Source organism: Vulpes lagopus, chromosome 8, assembly GCF_018345385.1.
Source record: "Vulpes lagopus strain Blue_001 chromosome 8, ASM1834538v1, whole genome shotgun sequence".
Lineage (NCBI taxonomy): Eukaryota > Metazoa > Chordata > Mammalia > Carnivora > Canidae > Vulpes > Vulpes lagopus.
The window spans coordinates 69,655,442-69,676,740 of NC_054831.1; the positions used below are offsets into that span (position 1 = coordinate 69,655,442).

The 21,299-nt window shown below is 38.1% G+C and overlaps 1 long non-coding RNA gene across 3 annotated transcripts in view; it reads left to right on the forward strand.

Annotated features, from left to right (window-relative positions):
* Positions 1-3,609: 3,609 nt before the first annotated feature.
* Positions 3,610-21,299, forward strand: part of LOC121497915 — a 182,620-nt gene continuing 164,930 nt past the window's right edge. For all 3 annotated transcript variants that reach the window (XR_005989561.1, XR_005989560.1, XR_005989562.1), the window contains exons 1-3: positions 3,610-3,691; positions 18,115-18,225; positions 18,674-18,771. This is a non-coding gene — a long non-coding RNA (uncharacterized LOC121497915). The remainder of the gene's footprint in view (positions 3,692-18,114; positions 18,226-18,673; positions 18,772-21,299) is intronic.

Genomic DNA, 21,299 nt, shown 5'->3' on the forward strand with positions numbered 1-21,299 from the left:
TTTTCCCAGTGAGCCTTGATTTACAGGAAGGAGTCATGAAACTGGAATAAAAATTAAAATTTTGGGAAAGTTGTTGAGTTCTCTTCAAAAACAGTGCACCATTCCAAATTAGGAATAATCCCCCTTATTTACAAACTCACACCTAACATTAAGTAAAAGTGGACCAGACAGGAGAGAGCATGAGGTCGCTTTCTTCTCTACTTTCTGAGACCTCTTTCAGTGATTTCCACAATTTACTTTCTGGGATTTAGGGGTGGGGGTGCCGGGATACTGTGTATTGCTCCTTACAAGTTTGTTTTCTCATGATGCTTAAGTGGAGTGACTTTTTTTTTACCCTTCATTGGTCCCCAGTTAAACCTTCATTTTGCTTAGAGAAAATTGAAGGCCCCTGTTGCTAAAAATAAGAGAGATGAATTGATAGTTAAACGTATTAAATAAAAACATTATACTTGGCTGAATGTGAGAATAGCAAAACATAAAAAGTACCATTATAATATATTCTACTTCTCTTAATTTGACACTAAGCTGCTTGCTTTCCTTTATACATAGTCAACATCAGTTCACCAGAAGGATGGTAGTTAAGAAACAAGCTGTTAAATATTAAAGCTGCATCTATGTAATTGAATGTTTTTGGTATGGCTGTGTTCTAAATATATGCTATTAAGATACTGTTCCACAAAGATATTTAATTACTGACATCTAATCACGTTATTGCTGTTTCTTTAACCAAGCAAAAATATGAAGTGCTGGGAAGAAAACAGTTTCATTTTAAACAGAAACATTTTATTAATTTCAGCAATAAAACCAAATTCAAATCTGCAAATGAAATCATCCCATTTTTAAAGATAGCACTTCTCAGTTTGGTAATCCTTGTGTAATGCTGAGATAGATGGCTCTACTTAACGTGTTCACACATTCCCACAAATAATACACGCAATAAAAGTTAATTATGCTCGTTTATTACATCAAAATAAAATCTAAACCACGGAATCCACAAAGGAGAATTTCATAGTCAACGGTGGAGCATTATTATAGATGTTTATGACCATAACATTTTTAATGCCATAGACAATTTGGGGAGACGTTAAGGCGACAATCAGAAAATCATAATATCTTTCACTGGAATAGTGCTTGCACGAATTCACAAAGATTACCACATTTCATCATAACAGCAATGCTATGAATTAGGCAAGGAAGATATTGTTAGAATAATTTCACATATGGGGAAATTGAGGCCACAGAACTGTATGTGATTTGTAGTTCACATGGCAAGTCCAGCAGTAAGACTGGAATTGAAACCCGAGGCTCTTAATTTCAATTCCTGAGAATTAGAAGGTAGGTTATATGTGAGTAGTTTTATAATGGTGGTTTCTGATGGTCAGTCTCACATTTTTTTAATTAAAGGATATTGTTTAAAATGATATGGTCAAGATGATTTGACCAAGAATTATTTTCTCTCAGACCAAGCATATGAAATGTTCTAAGTTCATGGAAATAGAATAATGGCTTTTTTTTTAATTTTTTCATTTTATGTTTTTTTTTTAACTTATAAAGCCATCTTTGTTAAAAAGGTAATATTTCAGATTTTTTTTTTTTTTTACTTTCTGACTTTTCTTCTCATCTTCATTTTATTTCCTCTTAAAATAGGTCAGTTTCTACTAAGAGAATTGAGAGGCTATTTCTCCTTAGTGTCTGTGAATGCATTCAGGGAGGCAAGTAGGAAGTAAAAATGATGCATCTTGAACACTGAAATAATTTTCTAGGGTGCCACTTACATTAAAGACTGACAAGATGACTTGGTCCACATTCATAAGGGAGGAGTTAGGAAATTTGGAGCTTGATCACTGCATAAAAAATTGGATACACCACTATTTTATCTCAGTTACCACTGAGACATTCAAAACAAATCAGCTGACCAGCTTTGTAATTTTATAACTGGATTAGAATATCAGTCTACTCATCTAATGGGTAAGAGGGAGCCCAGCTAAATAGTTGGGCATTCAGCTGCCACGATGATGGAGCATGGGATTCAGCTTTCGGAATGGCTTATCCAACCTGTCTGGGACAAAATTCTGATTTAATCTTGTTCCTTTTCTAGACCAGGAGTCAGCAAATGTTTTATGTAAAGAGCCAAGTGGGAAATATTTTAGGCTCTCAGGCATATAGTCTCTGTTGCGATTACCCCAACTCTACCACTGAAACACAAAAGCACCCACAGCCAATATGTATACACATGGATACAGCTGCGTTTCACTGAAGCTTTATTTATAAAAACAGGGGGCTACGGCTGTAGTTTGCAGATCCCTGATCTAGATCAGTTGGATTTTGTTCTGCGGTCATCTACTAAACATCATGTCAAAATGCTGAATTTGATTGTTTTCCCAACCATTTGTTTTGGTGTCCATGTAAATGTAAAATTTCATTTATTATACTTTATTGTCAAATAATAGCCTTCCAGTTAAAGTTCTCCTTGCTGTTTTTGTTTTTGTTTTTTTTTTCCCTCTGAGTTTCTTTCCCACATTCAATTGGATTTATTCAACAACTGCTGAGTAAGAAGCAGAGTTTTTGGCACTGGAGGAATAAAAACACAAAGTATCTTCTTCTGGGAGCCAGTAACCTGTTAGAGTGGCTGTAATAAACAAAATATATGTGACTGTTATGCATGGATATTTGACGAAGGAGGATGAGGCTTCAAAAGAGGGTGTGGCTGGGGCACCTGGGTGGCTCAGTCCATTAAGCGTTTGACTCTTGATTTTAGCTCAGGTCATGATCTCAGGGTCGTGACACTGAGCCCCACGCTGGAGGCTGCTCAAGATTTTCTTCCTCTGCACTTCCCTCCTCCTCAGGCTCATGTGTACATGTTCCTCTCTCAAAATAAGGCCTTTTAAAGAAAACAACAACAAAAACAAAAGGATGTTTGGTAGGCAGCATAATGCACCCCTGACCGAAGCAGCCCATGTCCTGATCCCAGAACCTGGAAATATGTTACCTTGCATGCAGAAGGGACTTTGCAGATGTGATTAATTTAAGTATCTTGAGATGGAGCACTTAGGCTGGATTTAGCCAGGTGAGCTCAGTATTATCAGAAAGGTCCTAATAAAAAAAAAAAAAAAAGAAAGAAAAGAAAGAAAGGTCCTAATGAGGGTGAGAGGGAGATGGGTGGGTCTAGGATATGGGGCCGGAGAAGAGGGGGGAATGCAGGAACAGAGGTCAGGGTGATTGAGGGAGAGGTCCTGAGCCAGGGAATGCCAGCTGCTTCCAGAAAACAGGCGAAGCAAGGAAACAGTGTGCCCTCTGGTCACAGTCCTCCTGACACCTTGATTTTTGGACTTCTGACCCCCCAGAACTGGAAGATGACGTTTGGGTTGCAGTGGGTCACTGAATGTGTGGCAGTTCATTATAGCTGCACCAGGAAGCCAACCGGGGGAAGAGTTCATTCCTCTCAGGTGGGGTGGGACACAGAAAGGATCTTGGGGAGGTTCCTGCACTGGCTTTTGAAAGATCACTTTAGTGTTCTGGAATCAAGAGAGGGGCGGGGAATGAAAGGCCGTCCCAGGTAGGCGTGAGCAGCGCAAGAACAGACTCCAAGGCACAAAGAGCTTGGTGTGTCTGGACGTGGGGAAATTGGCTAACTCACTGGCTGATTTAACAGCCAGGTTCTATTCAAGCAGGGCTATGGAGAAAGAATAAGGTAGGGTGTGGGGGAGGAGCGGGGATACATTTATAGGCTGTTGTGGTCATAAAGCGATAAGGCCTTCTCCCAAATGCCCAAAGCTCTCAATGTCATGGCTGCAGAAAAGGGAGCCAACCCAGCTCCCTTTTCCTCTGCTCACTGTTGCTGAAATTCAGTAGCTGGAGGCTTTGCTAGGACCCTCCATCTTCCCTACTTGGTCACCCCTCCAGGGCAGCTTGCAATTGCAGGGATGGGGAGAAACGTATTCTGATCTTAGTGCTAATTGTGTATTAGTGCTTAGTGTGAAGTGTGTATTCTGATCTTAGTACTAATTTATTGACTCAACTCTTTTGGACCCAAAACTAAACTCTTGGAGCCTATCCTAAAAGAAAAGGTAGCCAGGTGCTGGGGGAGCCCTCACACACTGAACTACGCTATTTCAAAGCAAATCTCTGACCCCCTAAGCAGAAAAGGCCCAAAACAGGGGGTCGATGTTCCTAATCAAGCAGGTATTTACTGTTAGGTATGATTGTGTGCTCATGTGAGATACGTCCTGCCATAAAAAGGCAACCTAAACTTTCGGTCATGTGTGTAGAAGTATGTTTGTTTTCAGAAAGATAGACTTGCTGATCATTGGTTATTTCTGTGCCCATCATAAAAAAGGGGGTAAAGTCTAGTTGATTATTTGAAAAATGACTTTTCTTTGGCTATATTACTTAAGAAATGCAAACGGATTTGAACTTCTACATTTCCAACCAGAGGTCAGGTCCCAGGAAAGCATTTTTAAGTTGGACCAGCTCTAACTTGGATGTATACCAATAAAATAGATGAAGAAAAAGAAAGTTCATTAGTGTTTTAGTTGGACAGATGCTCACATTTCCTTTATAAAGCTGGAGCTAGGCTTCCCAAAATTTAACAAAGTGCCAGGGTGCTATACTTGAGTGTCAATGATGCGAAGGTGAGAATCCTACCTATCCTTCGTTGTTTTTTCACAGGTTCTAACACAGTATCTTAAACGCTTTAGGTGTTTGATGGTGAATGAATGAATGAAGACATAAATTAGGAATAAGTGAATAGGGGGCACCTGCTGGCTCAGTCAGTGGAACGTGCGGCTCTTGATCTCGGGTTTATGAGTTTGAGCCCCATGCTGGGTATAGAGATTACTTAAAATCTTTTAAAATGAATAAATGAATGGGTGGATTTTTATGCTTTATGCTAGTAGAGTCGGAATGAAGAAAAAAACAGAAATGATTTTTTATCATTTTACCTCTGTTGCTTGTTGCCATATTTTATCTTTTCCAAACTATCTTATTTGAATTGGATTTCTTTTTTCCTCTTGCTTACTCCCTTCTTATAAGGCTGACACTCTGTTTTCTAGGGATTTGGTGAAAAAAGAAAATATATCACAAGGTTCACACCAGGTTCATAGGATTTTAAACAGGAATTCAAACCAACTCTAGCAAACCATTGAAATTCTGATCTCTTTCCCCATCCATGTCTGTGCTGTTCAAGAGGATATCATATTGCTGCACTTTTAATAAGATTCAGTCATTCTGATAAATATAAATTATTTATCACTTACTTCCCATTTTATGGCCTTGATGGTATTTAGAATTATATTACCCGGCATCATAATGCTCCTTTTTCCACTTCTCACAGTGCTGAGCCCCTCTGCTAAAGGGACAAGTTGGCAAATGCAGCATAAGAGTGACAGCCTTTCCAACAGATAGATGACGTGATTGTATAATTTAATCCCAGCCACTTACTGCATAGAAGCCTTTATGAAGGAGAGAATCACATTAGCCATTTCTCTGCTTCAAGGATATAAGCAAAGGGGCATTAATCTTCTATGATTGAGATATTGGTTTGATTGCTTGGCAAGCATGCAGCACCCTTCACCAAGAGTGGAGTACATAGCATGAGCTATGTGGGTTGTTAGTCTCCCATAACAGCTTGATGAGGAGCCCTCAGATAGTTCAAATCAGAGACTGTCTGGGAAGAGGTCCCCTGGCAGATAGCTGAGCATCTAATTGCAAGGAGAGAAATATGAGTGCACGAGGAGACTAGAGATCAATGCATAGTGGCTTGCAGAGGTTATTAACTCCGACACCCTCCCAGTTGACCTCCAGAGCCCAGCTCTGTTCCTGGAGGTGAACAGAAATGAGCAGAAATCAGAAATAAAAGCAGAGAGAGAGTAAAGAGTTGATCTGATTGTGTATGACTCAGAACTAGAGCATTCTGTGCCAGATGCCTGTGGGCAATGAAGGGATAGTCTACATTGGTAGTCTGCACATGTAAACTGAAGCAATTCTGGAGTTGAGATTTGGCAAAGTTGTTCGAAATTTTCCTAGAGCAAGGTAAACAGAGCCAGTGTTCAAGATCATCTCGTCAGAGCTAGGAAACAGCACCTGTATGAGTTAAGCAGCGGGGTGTGTGATTCAAGTGGACAATCTTGTCTCAGGAACATCAAAGATATACACAGCAAAAGCACCAACAATAAATTAATTGGAAAGGAGGTCGTGGCCAAAAGACAAGAAAAATGAAGTAATCAATATGTCAAGGGGAACTTGTTTGCAGTGATGGATGTAACATCTGGTAGGTGGTGACCTCCTGTGCAGAAGTCAATATTGATAGAGTTAGGTGGTCACTTGGGGATGTTTAAAAGGGGGATGGGGCCAGAAAATCTGCTGTCTACATGTATAGACTGTGATGCTCTGGAGAATCCAGTGAAATCTTATATAGATAGAATGATTTCATGGATAAGCAATTTTGGGATTTTTTATTTTTTAGACTGAAAAGTATTCAGATACGTCCTTCTTGGCACAATTATGCTGCCTTGTCACTCCCTGCGTCCCCCTCTCACCTTTTTCTGTGTTCTTATAGTGAGGAAATTGCCTAAACTCCTCTCATAATTGTCTCCTGGTAGAGTATACACTCTATGAGGGCAAAGAGTAGGGTTGGGCTTTTTCCCTGCTGCATCCTCAATGCCTAGAATAGCATTTGGCACGGAGTATGTGCTCCATATGCTTCACTGAGGGCCCGTATTCCCTTTTGGTTTTCTCTTTCTGCTTCAACTTGCTGCTAAAACCCTGAGCCTAGCTAAGATAAAACAAATCACAGAAACCTTTCTTTGTAGTTGAAAGCCTTTCTGACTTATCACTCCCCTTCCCCAACAATATCAGTAGAGAGAATCAGTGATTCTGAGTCCTTATTTAGTGCTTGATTACCTTCACAATGGGGAGCTCACTTCCATTCTGGGTTCTCCATTGCATTTTTGGAGCTACCTAACTCTTTCATTGTCTTACAGTTAACTTAATAGGCTTTCTTATAATTATCACATATTGAGGGTTTTGCCTAGCACCAACAGCATAAGTCTATAGACAATCCATTATTTGAAGAAAGACAGGTTCTAACCACCCCTCCCCAACTATCACAGGTTGTGTATGTTAGCTTGTACACTCCTAATCATGATGCAATCCCATTTTGGCTGCATGGTAATCTGAGAATGTCTTCTCTTAAAATGTCATGCTCAGAAATGCCTCTGTTCCAAAAAAAAAAAAAATACAGTTTAACTAGCACGGAATAGATTAGAACCATTTTCTTCCAAGAATTGAAAAAAAAAATGCACCTATAAGATCAGCAGTAACAGAAAAAAAAAAAAAAAAAAAAAAAAGATCAGCAGTAACAGTATTAAACAGTATTTTACTGTTGGTTCAAACAAAACTTACATCAATGATGCCTTCCTGAAACAATTCTGATTTTTCTTTTTACTCCTGCTTCCATAGCTTTGTTCTTGATTCTCATTACAGCCTGTTGTTGGACTTTGTAGCTTGATCATTATCCTTTTCTAAGCATTTGTTCCTTCCATGTTTTTGTATAATCCGCATATTTGTAAGCATGCTTCCTAAGTTTCCATCCAAGTTAACAATAACAAGGTTGACCAGGACAGAGCCAGAGAGCAAGCATTTTGCCTTTCCACTGGAAACTTTGTTCTAGGCTTTTTGGGGCTCCTAATCCACCTTCTTCAGGAGGATTATATCCTCTGTGTGGCAGATCCACATTTCAGCTAGCGTTAAACTATCTTATCCCCGGGTATATAAAGAGATCTTGCTGAAACCATGGTAAAAGTGACATATATGTCTAAATAGCAGGCTCTTTATCTATAACTGTAGTGGACCTATCAAGTAAGAAAAGGTACAAATAAGATTTCCCCTCTAAATGTGAGAGGGACAGACTGTAGAAGAATACCAATTTCCTGCCTGAGCCAGGCAGGAACATATGGGGGAATCCTGAGAAATACCCAATCGATTGTTTCGGTTTCAGTTGTAAGCAGGGGCTCTTAAACTTAGTGGAATTCAGAATCACCTGGGTGGGGGAGCTAGTTAAACAGAATCATGGGCCTTACCTCCGGATGTCCTGATTTAGTAGAGTGGGGGTAGGGTGGAGGAAATTGTATTTACACTGAAGTTCCTTAGGTGATTCTAATGTAGTCAGATGACAAGCTGTACTTGCACAAATGGTGTCCTACTGAGTCCATGGAGAGTGTCAGTTTTGGCTTTTGTTCTTTATCTCCCCCATACCCTCCAGGTGGCCGCCCTTGGGGTCCTTGCAGGTGACATCCCTTGGTCTTGACTTTTGCACTTCTTTCTTGATTTTTAAGTTGACCCATCCTGTGATGCATTTGTTTAGAGCCTCATTTTCTAATATACCAAATATGGTTACACATTTAATATTAAGGTTGAAACCAAATGTGTTGCATCTTACCAGGCTTCAGTGTGGCCTATTTTAAGAAGGGTTAACCTTTGTATAACCTGCAAACAATACCACTATGTAGTAGGCTTCTATGCATTTATCTAATGCCAGATCCAAGCATATGGCCTGTGAGTCTGGTGAGAATAATACCTTTTGTTGGACAATTGCTATGGACCAATTACCTTTTATTATTAATTATCTTATCTAATCATCATACGATTAGATTTGTGGGACCTGATGTTGAGAAGCTCTTTAAGGAAAAGAATCACAAGTCCAAGTACAGTATTATGTGGGGAGCCTCGAAGAGACCCACGCAGCTCCACGGCAGATCTGCCTGATTCTCCAATAGTGCTAAGGGATAGATGTGTGTAACCCAGAGCACGGGTGAGGAAACTGAGACTCAGCTAGTTTGAACATCTTGCCAGAGATCATCCAGCCACATACAGTAAAGCTGGGATTTGAACCCAGATCTGCCTCATTCCAAAGGTTATAACCCCCATGTAACAATGGACCCCTTACACAAAAGACACCCAGGGCTCCCAGTTGCTATTGATTTTGGTGGCAACTTGTTTTAGGATGTCCCTACACACCCTGAATTGAGGATGAAGAAGAATGAAGAAATTTGAAGGGACAAAGCATTTGGTTGATCTAGAAGAAAGCTATATCTTTTTTTTTTTTAAGATATTTATTTATTTATTTATTTATTTATTTGACACACAGAGAGAGACAGCACAAGCAGGGTTAGCAGCAGAGAGAGAGGGAGAAGCAGGCTCCCCACTGAGCAGGGAGCCTGATGTGGGGCTCAATCCCACGACCCCAGGATCATGACCTAAGCTGAAGACACTTAACCAACTGAGCCCCAAAAGCCGTGTCTCTGATGAGGTTTATAAATGGATATGTTCTGCTTCATTTGCTTTCATCAATCTCCCAAAGATTCACTACATTATGAGCCCAAGGATTTAAAAACAACAGTTTGTTTGTTTGTTTGTTTTTTACACCTTGTGTTCATGAATTAGCAAATAGAACTGAAATAGAATTCTATTATTTAAGGGTATTTAACTTAAAGTCTGTACAAAAAGATTGTGAGTGAATGGGCAAGAGAGGTCACTCATTTTTTTGAGAAACTATTACATGCTGAGCATGTAATCCTTCCCGCGAACCCATGGGAGAAACACACAAATCTCAGTTTCTTCCACGATTGAGGGATTGAAACTGCGAGACTAAGTAAATGGGTTAAATCTATACTACTATCACAGCAAAGAAGAGGCTGCTATTTATTTTAAATGGCAGCAGTTTAAAAAAAAAGAAAATTTCTACAAAATACCATGTCAAATCCGCACTCGTTTTAGCGCAAATTAATTTAACCCAAGATAGTGGTTTTTGGAAAAAAGAAGATAAATTTTACTTTCACAGAGATGAGCTATGATTTATCCTACATGGTACAGCATGGTTGAGATTCTTTAATTGCAATCTTCTTAGGGGGTTAGTGAAAACGAGGCTGAAGGACCTATTAACACCCAGTACAAAAATGTGACACAGAAGTAAAAGAATAGACAATTCCAACTTCTAATTGTGAAATCATTTGGTGTTTGGGTTCAGTGTGATTTTTCAGTAAGCTCATTAAAGTCCTGTAAGGGACCATCTCTCCAGCCAGAACTGATTGCCTAGAGTTCTCCCTGAGAAGCAGCCTGATGGCCCGTCTACGTCTTTGTCATCTGGGTGCCATGTCAGCCTCTGACCTTCCAAGGGTGGGGACTTTCCATAAGGGCTTAGGAAATATTTCCTCCCTTGATGATCTATAGAGAACTGTCCCTGGATGGTTCTCAGTGCTAAAAGTAACACTCGAGAGTATATCCTTTGAAGGCCTTTGAATGTGTAGAGTAATAAAGAGAAGTATGTATGTGCCTTGCAGTGCATACATTAACTTCTGCCTGGAACAATTTTATCCCAGCTGGTTGTACAGCGCGAACACACCAACTTCACACGGGAGTGGCAAACTAGATTTTTGGTCTTGTTCGGCACCCTGGGCACTGCTTATGCAACAGAGATTACACAATACAGACATATATTTTCTTGTATATTTCCTCTCCTCATCTAGATTTCTATTGTTACTAATTCATGTCAGAGGACGTCTCAAAGAAAAGTCACAAATCAGTTAGGGGGCAATATAGAAGGAAAAATACTCAGAGTTCCTCCTTTAGTAGTTAGGGTCCCACCAAAAGTACTGCAAAATCTAACAGTTGATAATCACAGTTAGGCTCACGTTACTTTGACATTTTCATAGGCTCACGTTTTCCTGGATTGGCCTCCACCTGTACTGCTAGCAAAGTGGTTTGCTGATTTACTGAGTTGTGTTTCTGCAAGTGTCTGTTGGTACCCTTTCCTGGGGCGGAGCAGGTCTTACTCACAGAGCGCTGACCCAGACCACCTGAGCAGAGGCAGCTGGGCCGCATCAAAAGTTGGCATGTTTTCCCTCCTCAATCTCCAACCATATGCCTCATTCCACACTCTGGCATGGGCCCCACATGCCTGCATCGAACAGCCTAATCGGTAGCAGCCTCTCTAAAGAGACAGCCCTTCTGAGATAATCAGATAAGCTGCCCCTATGGCGCTGTGGATTTTCCCTTGCCCCTCTATAGGGTGAGAGCCTCTGATTATTGCCATGGTGATCCATTTGTCACCCGGGACCCAGCCAGAGACCATCAGACTGATTCTATGCAGGCCATTAGGTAATGCGGAGAATCTTAGAGAGAATTGCATTTTTGTATGAAAGGAATCCCTGTGGGCGACCAGCACTCGGTTTAATTGGACTGTATAGTTAATCCTGACGGAGAGGGGACAAAGGGTCTGCAGAAATAGTCTCAGAAGTGACCTGACTGATGGGTTAGTCATATTCGGCTCCATTGTCCGTTTCCTCCCTTTTTAGATAGTTAGCGGGAAGGTGGTGAATCTCCATGCTTTAGGGCCTCAAGTTATAGGCTATTTTCAAGTAATGGATTTGCAGGTAACAAATAGTTGGGACATTTTTAGAGTACGGCATGTATTTAGGTCTTCATTGACAGGACACCTGAAAAGTAATTGTTGCTTCTTAGAGACCAATTACTAGACATCAGCGCAGCTGGAGACCACATTCCCTCCCTCCTCCCTTCTGGCTGTGATTCTGCTACAGAGAACTGGCCATTCCTGGGCACCATTCTGAGCCTCAGGAACCTCACCCCCATCTTTGCACACATTATCTAACCAACCCAGCTCTGCTACCAGAACATCCATTGTTGGCTTGAATGCCACAGCACCCTGGGAGCTCCTACTGCAATCTACGGTGATTTCTGGGTGAATACTTAATGCTGTTAATGAGAGTTTAGGAGGTTGCACAGGCTTGACTGCTAGGTTAGTTTCTCTGCCATTCCATGCAAGCTATCCTGGGTTGTATTTTTAGGCTCTGAGGGAAAAGTCGTTAGTGACTTGTCCTGAGTGGTCACATAGCCAGTTGGAGAAGGGCTTAAAGGCTAGTATTTAAAGTTTTTTGGCTTCAGCCAAATGCCCTGGAGGGTCACAGGATTTCTTGTGCCTTGGTTGCTATTCTTTTCTGCTCAGATGTTCCAACTTCAGTGTGGATTGGGCTGGCCTGAAACAGTTCCAACTATGCTGACCCCTAAATTCAAACGCTTTTCTCTTACTGGGATTTCCATGCCAAAAATAAATAGGATTGTCAGCAAAGAAGAGAAGTATTACATTCTGGAATATTCTAATCCACAGCCCCTCCTCCCATGTGGATTTTTGCAGTTGATCTAGGGATCCCTCCATCTTCCCTGATATCTTCCCATACCCCAGTCATGGCCACTACTTATCTCTGGAGTGTAGGTGCAGGGTCTGTCATTCATATACCTTCATTCGTACACCTCAAACTCTCCTCTCTTCAGGACATTGCGCTGTTTCTCTTTCGCCTGATCACTAGAAATGTTCTTGAATTCCCTCCTCTCCTCAGGGACCCCAGAAATGAGCATAGAGCTCACTCTTTGCCCTCACAGTAAGCAGCATGTTAAATATAGTGGCTACGTTGCTTGATGCCATCTTTACATAGGCATTAATTTATGTTGTCAAGAGGCATTTATTTTAGTAACTCCTCAGCGATATGTTTTGGACCATTTCTGATTATTTTTTCCTATTCTATATTCCTATATATGATAGTCTGTGTCAGTCTAACAAAACACTTAGCAAACTGTTGTACACTTAATGTGTACCAAAGTGACATCCTGGGTAAAGACTAAGGATATGAAATTTTTCTTGCAAAAAAAAAAAAAAAAGCCAAAAACCTCACCAGTCATGCACAATTGACATTTGCTAGACACTTCTGGAAGATGATGGTGATGGTTTATGACATTTGGTTAGCAAATCACACCTGTTCAGATATGATTGAAAAAATACCTAATTTTAGTTGATGGCCTCAAAACTCTGAGTTGTGGATTTCATTGCTATTATTTTGTGTTATATAGAAATTTCTCTCATTTTGTTTAATGTCTGTAAAGTTTTATTCTATCTCCTGAAGGTCCAGCTTTCTTGAGTTCTTTTCTCCCCTTTCATGTTATCTTTATTATTTCCTTCCTAAGACTTAATTTCTATTTGATACTCATTTTCCCATAGCTTTAATACTTCCTGCAAAATGCTTTTGTCATCACTCAGCAACATCCTGTCACCACTTCTCTATATTCTGGTTGCCATGGCATTCTCCCTTGGTGCCGACACTATAAGTAGCAAAGGAAAAAACAAATTCTTCACTCATTAATCATTTGCTCAGTCTCCAAGTCAACTGAGCCCATAGCAGAGGTTAATCATGAAGCAGATGCCCATCCATACGGGACAGTGCTCATGGACAGCAGTCACCAGTGAGTCATCTCTAAATCAAGAACTTCTGCAAATGATTATTTACCTTTCAAGTAAAGGTCAGCCATTTGGTCTGGGTTAAACCACTGGTTGAGTCAAGTTGCAGAAAGTAATGTACAGGTCAAAAAATGGATCAGCAATGTAGTAAAGATTACTTTACAGTGGTCCTCGACCTCTGTACTCCTCAGCAAATGTGTTCTTTTTATGTACCTTTCTAGTTCTTTGTCAGGGGATTCTTTGGACTAAGAGTAGTTTCAGATAGTCTGAAGTTTCTCTTCTAATAATTCATTAAATCATACTTAACTTTGTTTTATACCTTATGAGAATCTTCACTTAATGAAAATTTCATCACTTTTTAAAGTTAATTCCATTAATCTTCCAAGTCATTCCTTCATCTTAGGAGATATTAACTATTGTTATGAGTTCTTCTCTGTGGAGAAATATGTTTATATCACTTTAAATTACTTGTTAATTTCTATTGAAATGTGCCTAAAATGTAAGGGTATAGAAAAAGTTCATTTTTTTTAAGCAATCTATATCAGATGAGGCTATATTGGTTTTCATAAATAGGTTTGAACATTGTACTCAAGTTAAAAATGACAAAAAGAATAATTTGAATGGAGAAACAGGTGAAATAGAAATGGAGTTAATGGAGGGAAACTGTTTGGGTAGAAATATCAAAGACACAGATTGTCCTGCAAGCCAAAAAGGAGAAGATAAGGAGAATGAGCTCTGAAATCTAGCATATTCTGGAGTCTTCTTGGTTAAGCCACTTACTAGCTATGTAACTTTGGACAAGAAAGTCAACTACTCTGCTTTGTCCTTCTCGCCTGTGAAACAAAGGTGATAATGCTTCATAGGCTTTATAGGGTGGTTCTGAGGTATAAATGAATAGAGCATTTTAGCAGGATGCTTGGCACATAGAATTACTAAATATTTTATTTGGGGGAGGGTTATTATTCATGCTCTGCTTTTATGTATGTTTAAAATCTAGATAAAAGTCTCTTGATTGTTTAGAATGCTTATTAGGAGTCAAGGATATGACTCAAGATCTGCCCACATTGGGTGGGGGGAAGTAATAGATAAAACTGAGTCCTGACTCTACAGGAAGCACCATTTTTCATTGACTCTAAGTGAAATTTAACCTAAGCTAAATAGTGATTAGCCTTAAATAAAGAAGTTTTAGTTTATTTTTAACAAAGACTTAATTTATTTATTCATGACAGAGCGGCAGAGACATAGGCAGAGCGAGAAGCAGGCCATCTGAGGGGAGCCTGATGTGGGACTTCATCCTAGGACCCCAGGATCATGACCTGACCGAAAGGCAGACGCCCAACCACTGAGCCACCCAGGTGTCCCAAATAATGAAGTTTGAGAGAAAATAAAGGAATATTTTCTTAATCTGGAATTATAAGTAGAGTCATTATAAACAGAAATTAATTATAGTTCGAAAGCATATTTTTTATTTAAATATTAGCCAAGGAATAGATCATATTAGATAATGCTTCTTTGTAAGCTTAGCTGTAGGAGAGTTGATATTCAAAACGATCTTATATTAGCTTTGTTCAGCAGTTCAGAACATGGTGTCATAAGCTGGGCATTATTGCCCACCTGATAGTAATGTTACTGAATTTCAGGGGCAGTAACAATGAGAAGCAATGGGCTCTGGATAATATCCTTGAAAAGTCAAACATATGGAGTGATTAAAAACATTCATTGTTTTTTTTTTCCCCCTGGAAATATATATATTGTTGAATTGTGCTTTTTTTTTCTTTCAGTTGAGATGGCAAAATGAGTTATTTCCTAAGTAGCACCTATAAGCATTACATCTTACATTACATCAAATATGTGACATACATATTTGTTATTGTAAAGAAAATTGTTTTGTATAATTCGGTAACAGTGGATCACATCGGTTTCAAACTTCTACCAAGAGCCCAAGTTGGCCAGGCTATTTGTTATTCCAGCTTTATTGAGGTGTGATTAACAAAAAATTATATATATTTAGGTTGAATCCAGTGTTTTTTTAAGGTATATGATGTGATTTCATCACTGTATTCCTTGTGAGATGCTTACCACAGTCAAGTTAATTATATACCCATCCCCTCAGTTATAATTTATGTGTGTGTGTGTGTGTGTGTGCACTTAGAACACTCAAGATTTACACTAAAATGTTTGCAAATAGCTTTTGAATTTAAATGTCTGTAGGTAGGCATGATCTTTCCAGTTTGTCACGGGCTCCACCATCCCTACTGTGTTACTCATCACCCTCTTCCCATATTTCCAATCCCTGATCTAGTCATACAAAAAGAAGTTGTGTATTCAGTGAAACCAGTATAAACTTTTTTGGTGTTGTGTGTATGTGTGGAGAGGGTTGTAGTGGGGTTGTAAAGTTCAGCCCTGAACTTTAGGGGACCTCATATAATTGCAATACCTACCAGGAGTAATTGCTGGTGCTTAGCATGGGCACAGCTCTTCCATAATCCTAAACATCTGCTGTAGTGACTCATACCCTTCAGGTTCCAGGGAAAGTTTATCTATATTTCCTGCCCTTTGACCGCAAAACAAAAGGTGGTTGCACTTAAGGGGTTTCCTAACTTTGGGATGTTGGGTTGCTGAATGGCTGGATGTTGGGGGTGGGCTTTGAATAGTAGAAGTGCTTAATTAAGGAAAAGCTAAATTAGTTAAATTACCAAATCTTTAAGATGGCATGAATCTAATAGGCTCTCACATAAATGTAATTTCCCTGTAGAACTTACAGCTTTCTCATTTCCTTTCTTTTCTAATCCATGGTTTTGGATTTACTTACAAAGTAAATAAATACTCACAATAGTTGGAGGTGTTGGTGGAAGAACATTTTGTGATATGAAATTGTTCATATCACTCTTACATTTGTATATATGTAAGTCTAAGTGTGTGAAGTGACATATCACTTCTTTACAATGGCAATTAGATAAACAGTGACCCTAGAATTACAAAGTTTTATGTCATATAAATATGTTTAATGAGATCTACATTTTCAAAAAATAAATGTTTAAATTATATTGCTTAAGCAATTCAGTTAAATTGATCAAAATAAAAATATTGCTATTCATTAAACATATTTTATATTTTCCTATTATTTTAACTAATCTGTTACAGAAAGATGTTTTAAAAGTATATGAAAAATACTTTTGGCTATTTTACATTTACATTAATTTACATTTTATATGAAAACATATTCAAATTTTATCACTGAAAAGCACTACAGTAGACAATTCTTTAGGTGATTACTAACAAAAACTATATCAATATCTTCATTATAACAACATAATTATTGATTTGTGAAAAGTATAATTAGAAAATTATATGGAATTATTTACAATTTATGTGTAATAGGTCTTTATCTTATTACTCACTGGTGCATCAACAAAATGTCCTAACACATACAGAAATATAGTCATTCGCTGTTTTACTGATTTTCAGTGTTATAAAAGCCAGAATTTTATATGCATTTTTCCATTTTGTTACTACAAGGTATGTTTCTTTAAGGTGGAAGAACCTATTTTATTTCCTAATTATAAACCTGATTTTAATATGTAAAGGTTCAGACAGATTTATGTCCCCGTTTGTCATTTAACCCCCATCCTGCAAATGTTAGGGGTAGGTCTCTACTGAAGCAGAGTGGAGCATCTACAGGGAAATGATAACTTTCATTCCTTTCCTGAGTTCTAGAGATGACTTCTAGAAATTACCGGTAAGGACACAAAGGCAGAAATCACTTCCTCTCCACTGACTTAGAAGCTGACTCATGCATCCCTCTGTGTCAGTTAATTGTGGTTGCATATTGAAGCTCCTTGATCACAGAAATTTCTATAGCTGCCTCTCCTTTCTCTCCCAGCCTTTGTCTATAGCAACAGTTCCTTTGCTAGTAGAACTACGTCAAACACAGATCTAGAGAACAAAAAGAAATTAGAGCATGGAATTAATAATACCAACTCTTCTAAAAGAATTGATGTCTTATTGTGGGAAAAATTAGAAAGACTTAAAAATGTCATTTTACCTAGAATCGTGCTTATATTTTGTGTCACTTTGGGGATGACATATTTATATACTATTTCTATAAAATAACGCTATTCATCTACTTACTGTGGTATTTAAATGAAAAAGGAAGCATTGTAGATGCATTAGTAACTGTCTTCTCATATGAGGTATGCATCATAGTGTTATTACGTGAATTCAAGATAAAAATAACTTCAAAGTGCATTCTTTACAGAATTTATATTTTAATTTCTGGTTTTTTTCCCTTTTAAGTACTTTAAACAGAGATTTTTGTACTACCAAAAAATACATCTGTGAAAATGTGACTATGTCTTGTGCTGATGTTGAAATTTGCTGACTTTTCTCACCTTACTCTATTTTGTCAGTGAAAGTAATCTGGAGAGTCCTAAGTGCAGGCCCTGGCCCTGTGACTTGCTATTAGGGAAAAGTGTTGAGTTTTTCTGCCTCACCTGAGAGCAAGTGCCCTTCTCTTCTCTCTTGGCTTCTCTCATTCTATGGAAAGGCTTAGAATGAAGAAGGTAGCAATTGAACAACCCAGAAAAGTGAGTTGATTTGTCTTAGTTATTCCTGGACACTCCACTTCCCCAGGCAAAAATAAGTAAAGGATGACTGAGCAAAACTGATTCCTTACACCCAACAGCTGCTGCCTTCCTGGGAAGACATCCCTGCCTATGACTATCTGATGACTATATCATTTTATCTCTTCAACAGTTGAATAGCTTGATGTTGCTGATTTTTTATGCTTCTTGTGTTTTTTTATGTTTCAGGGCTGCTCTCCAAGAAGCGTCAAGGGTAAGGACCTGAGTAGTAAGCTCCTTCACTCTCACAAAGTATGCTCCTTCTCCCAGACAAGGAGGGGCCTGATTCTACCTTTCCAGGTGACTTAGCTTCAATACTTGAATTTTCTGATAGTCATCGAAGTGCTTTTTACCTGTGGTATATGCTTTCTCAGACTCTCAGAAAGCATGCATATAAATTGAATGCCTTTTTACATTCTGAAGTGAATGGAACCTACAAATAAGTATTAAGAAATGAGTGTAATTACAGGTGGACTCATGAAATTTGAGTCTTGGCCATATTATACATTTTATGTGTTAATGATCAATGCAGAGAGGTAGTTTTGTGCAGTGATCCAAGCACTTCCTTGGTCATTAGGATAGAATGTATGGCTTTAAAAATTTTAGATTCCTTAGCCCACTGTTAACCTACCAAATAAAAAACTAGGAGGCAGTGTGAAGGATGGGGGTGTTGGAAGTTATGCTACATGGATTCCATTTGCCTCTCCATATCCATGCTTCATCTTCTCTCCTCTTCTTTGTACCCAAGGCTGATCCTTACAAACATCATTGAGTACTGTTGGCTTTGGCTTTCATGTGTGTTCAGCACATGGAGACCCTACCAGGAGAAAAGAAGAAAGAAGGAGGGTGAGTCTGGGTATTTACCCCCCCGCCCCAACACATGCCTCCCTACAGGTTTTTTTCTAGCTGGTGACCTCCTTCCTGAAGGTCCATTCAAGGCAGACCTCTCCGTAAGAGTCTCTTCTATGTGCTGAAAACCACTCCCTTCTTTGTTCCTTTGGTCTTAAGGTGATAACCTTCTGGATTACTGCACTTTCTCTTAGAGTTTCTTTTCAAATAAGTTAGTTTATTTAAAAATACATATTCTTATTAAATTGTCCTCAAATTATCTGAGCGTGTAATGTCTTTTGCTGGAATCCTGATATGGAGCTCAAAATATTCATCTAAAATTTGCAGAATCTCTTTATTCCTGCGGATAGCCCATTACTATATATCTTGTGAATACATTGAATTCATTTAGAATGAGTTCTCATTCTGTATATGTTTATGGCTAGTGATTTTTTTTTATTTTGACTTTTGAAAAAAATTTATTACACCTATTTTAAGTGTTTGAATTTTGAAAAAATGTATATACCTGTGTAATTTTCCCAAAAATCAGGTTAAAAAACATTTTGATCACACCAAAAAGTTCTGTGCCCGTTTCCAGTCTCTTTCTCTCTCTCTTTAAAGATTTTATTTATTTATTCATGAGAGACAGAGAGAGAGAGAAGCAGAGACACAGGCAGAGGGAGAAGCAGGTTCCATGCAGGGAGCCTGATGTGGGACTCGATCCCAGGTCTCCAGGACCACACCCTGGGCTGAAGACAGCACTAAACCGCTGAGCCACCTGGGCTGCCTTGTTTCTAGTCTATTTCTTCTCTACTTCAACCCCAGGCTAAAACTGATATACTTTTTGTCACTACAGATTAGCTTTGCATTCTAAAATTTTATATAAATGGAAATATACAGTATATAATCTTGTGTCTGTTTTCCCACTCATCATAATGCTTTCAGGATGCATCCATATTTTTGTTTCTATAAGTGGTTTGTTCTCTTTCTATTGCTAAGCAATATTTTAATATATAAGCATAACACAATTTGTTTATTCAATCTGCTGTTAATGGAAGTTTGAGTTATTTCCAGTTTTTGGTTATTATGAATAAGGATAAGCACAACTGGATTTTTTTTGCAGATACTTGTTTCCATTTAACTGAGAGTGGCATTACTGGATCATAGGGCAGATATATATTGAGCTTTATTAACTGACATGTTTTTAATATTGCTCTTATAGCTCATAAATGGAATATATTTATCCACTTATTTAAATCTTGTTTAATTTCTCCCTGTAATGCCTGATAGTCTTGCATACCTTGCATACATTAAACTCCAATTTACTTTGTGTTTGGTGATGCTGTTGTAAATGGTGTAATTTTTAAATTCCAGTTTTTACTGTGGATCTCTAGAAATTTTTTAAAAATACTGACTTTGGAACCATCAAATTTGTTAAATTTACTAATTCTAATAGTTTTCTGTTGTATTTTCTATGTGAAAAATCATGTTAGCTGCAAATAATGAACCCTATTTCTTTCTAATTCTTAGGCTTTTTTTTTCTTATTGCACTGGTTAGAACTGTATGATTTTAAGTAGAATTATTAACAGATATCCTTGTCTTTTTCTCAATTTGAGACTTTACAATTAAATATGGATTTGGGGGAGACATTCTTTGTCAGGTTAGAGAAGTCTCTTCTAACTTGTTAAGTATTTCTTTGTTGTCATGAATGACTACTACATTTTTACAAATGCTTCTTTGGAACTTATTTAGATGATTATCTTTCTATCACTTTTTATAGATTTGTTATTTGCAGACTCATTTATTTTTTAAGAACCTGCTTTTATTTTCTGACTGTACCATGACCCATCACTTATATAGTTTACTTTGATGCTTTCTTACATTTATTTGCATATTTCCTCTAAGCCTCTGGAAAACCTTAGTATTAATTTTCCAAGTAAAAACAACAAAAAAGTGTGTTTATTCAATTCACATTTTATAACTTTATAAGCTGATGAAAAAACCACTTACACTTTTTATGGGAAATACCCCCAGACATAGGTTTAAACTCTCAAAACTACTTACATTTTTAATCGGTTACAGTCTATTGCAGTTGTGTTATTTCCTGTGAACCTAAAACTCAAATGATGATTGTACCTAATTTTACCACAAATACAGCTAACAAAATAAGTGTGAACTATATGTGAGTGAAAGTACAGAAATAATTGGTAATAAGAATCTTTCAAAAACCTGTATCTGCATAGTTAGTTCTTATGCACTCAAAATGTAAAATTGTTGATGACTTTTGGGATCAATTTTATGCATATTGTCATAGGTCACATTCTGTCATAAACAGGCCTTGAAGTGGATATTAGATTGCAACAGATTTACTACAAACTTTACCTATGAAGAATGAGTGAGGGAAGCCAAATTGGAACAATGGAGAAGTCCAATTGCAATGCAATTACAACAGACACTTCAGTGATTTTCTTTTATTATTGAAATATATTCATTGCACAATATTACATTAGTTTCAGGTGTACAACATAGTGACATTACAAGTGTA